Below are 3122 nucleotides of genomic sequence, written 5' to 3' on the forward strand. Positions count from 1 at the left end.
CGCATTATAATTTCCATGCGTGGACTTCGATAATTATGTAGGCCTCCATAATTACTTGATCGTCGGATGGTCCACATAACCCGTCCCATCGTGTAGGTTACAAAATATTTGAAAGACATAACATTGTGAGAAAGGTTTTTAATATGTTTTGATTGTAAACTAGAAGATCGCAGTTGTGTAAAATATTGCTAAAAATAAACTGAACTCTTGAGTTGATTTAATAAAGTATTAAAGTTTCTAAAACTCCTCTTGGTAAAAGTTATAAATTCTTGAAAGTTTGAAAAGGAAAGGATTCCTTAGGGTTGAGAGTGAAACAAATCGAGATGAGGTCAAGAGATAAACAATGAGTACAATATTATAGAAAGTTGTCTTTTGAAAATATAGATTTTATCACTTAAAATTACTAAGCTGTCATAATGTACGATTGAGAAAGAAAAAAAGTATGTTTAGATAGATAAAGAAAATGAAAAATACATCTTCTTTGATAACTTAGTTATGATTGATTTGATTTTATCTAATTTAATATAACCTGATTAATTAGATCTATAAAATTTTTGAAGAGGTTGATTGAATTGAAATATTTTGATTAGGTTGCAAAGTAGGATTTAATAGAATAAGTTTGGAGATTTTGAGCTTGATGAACGTGATTGTAGCGAGAACACATAGGGCGTAGGTGATTAGGATTTCCACCATTGGAGCAAGAATGGGAATGTGAGTGCGTAAGGTTATGAAAATGAAAAAGCATGGTTTGTACTCGTAGAAGACAAAGACGTACCGTTGCGAGATAGCTTGGGTACTAAGCGGTGTATGGCAGGTGTTAACAGGGGTGATCGAAGCGATTACATCAAATGAAAACGCAATAAAAGCATTGAATTGAATGATGATAGTTGTAGGGGCGAAGCATAACGAGTAAATTTTGACATAAACTTTCTTGATTGTGTCGCTATGATTTTGATGAGATTGATTGTTAATTTGTTAATATCATATAGTTGATGTTTAGACTTGCGTTTGTTATTGTTGTTGTCATGAGAATGCGTAGGGGTAAATGAATTGAATTTATTAGCGAAGAAGTTAATGAACAAGATTAGAATTGATTGTATTTATGTTTTGGAAATTGAGTTTATATTTTAGATATCGCAGGAGCTATCTCCTTGATTAAACATGTGGTTATGAGACGGTTATAGAAAATAATGATTGATGTTGTTTGATGTTGAGAAAACATTTTTTGATTAATAAAAATATGATTATTGAGAAGATTGAATAGTTGTGTAGATTTCATATGAGTTATTGTGTAAAACGAAACTTAAGTATGTTATGCTGATGTTTATTCATAACTTAAGTTAGAATCTATATTGAAAAATCTATGAGTTAATTTGATAAGTGTATAAGTTTTATCATAGTTTAATATGTCTTAACAAATTAAAATTTGAAGCTGAATAACTGAACTATGTTTGATAGTTTATGTATATGATACCATGAGTATAAGAAAGTCATTCGATTATTAAATTGTGCAATCATATTATTTAAACTACTTGGTATTTGGATAATATAATAACGTGATAAGTGAATAGGGGGAAACCAATTTAATAATAGAGTGTAAATTGTTTTGATTGGATCGTGATAACCGAGTCTTGATGAATGAAGAATTTGTATCCAATTAAGAGAATAAAAATGTTTTGAGTGTATAAATAGATCGAATCAATAGATCTTGATTCAAAAGTGATTTAGGAAGTAAGAAATTGATTAATTGCATAACTGAATAATATAATAATTGAATAATTAAATCAAATTAAAATTTTTTTTCATATAAAATAAAATAAATAAACGAATAAACAAATAACTAATGTTTTTCAATATATTGGGTTTCCCATGAGCTTTCCATGGCATTTTGTTTCCTCATCTTATTAGCATACCAAAATCAAAACAAATGTGCGAGTTGGCCTCCAATGAGCATTACATGGCAATTTGAATGGCCCAACTTAATTAACGAACCAACAAATCAATTAAGTTTGTCGGCCCATGAGCGTTACATGGCGATTTAACCGACCAAACTAAATAACGAATAAACGAATTGAAGCATAAGTATTTGAAACATATCGTGTATCACCACGGATGATAATGTTCCAACAAACATCGCAACAATAACAAGTTGTGCAAATGTACAATTGGCGTGTCCATGGCGTCCCATGGGTTTTACACCCGACTAGACATTTTTAAAACGATTAAACACAATAAATGGTTTAACCGTTTAGCCGACTACATTAAACGCTTCAAGTGTCGATTGCATGACAATTTCCACTATCGCGGGAAATCTTGTCACACTCCCTAGTTTTAAGTGAAAAGTAGCAAAAACAAAGATAGGAAATTCTCAAGGAAATTTCCGACAATAAAATGCAATCTAATAAGATTAAAAAGAAATATTTTGAGATCTTGGCGTAGCCTCAGAGTTATAAAATATTTTGAGAATGAGACATAGTCTCGAAGAAATAAAGTATTTTGAGAGTTAAGCATAGCTTCGGAGTTGTGTGTGTGTGCATGACAAATAAAATAAACAATTAATTAAGTAGTTAAATAAGTGCTTAATCTAGCAAGTAATTACGTAAGTTGTAAACAAGCAAATAGAACACAATAGGTAACAAAATAAGCACATATAGGGCTCCTAAGCATGTTACTAAGGCACCACTAACGTCCTATCTTAAACCTTCGGCTTTAACACCAATTTGTCACACCCCAACCTACGGTGGAAATGTCGGGGCTTGAGCTGATTGCCCACAGCTCTTAAGGTACTATCATGCAATAATTTGAAAATGGCAATATCTATTAATTTCTATTAAATACTACAATAAATTCAAATAATCATAGTACATAAAATTTATAAATAAGCAAGTAAAATAAACATCAAAAATTAAATGATCGTATCTTCTTCTCTAACATGCATCCTAAATTGCTTCAAACAATCCTGATAATCATAACATGCAGTAACCTGCATACGCGTAAAAAATACAATAGGTTTTGTCAACACGAGGTTGAGTGAGTACAACACCAGATTTTCATGATTATATAATAATAAATAATAACTCAAACTGTGTCAAGTGAGATAAGCAATTTAACCAATGAGCTAG

Source organism: Bidens hawaiensis, unplaced genomic scaffold (genome assembly GCF_021521415.1).
Source record: "Bidens hawaiensis isolate Kalapana, Puna unplaced genomic scaffold, B.hawaiensis_p1.1 tig00027063_1, whole genome shotgun sequence".
NCBI classification, from domain to species: Eukaryota; Viridiplantae; Streptophyta; class Magnoliopsida; order Asterales; family Asteraceae; genus Bidens; species Bidens hawaiensis.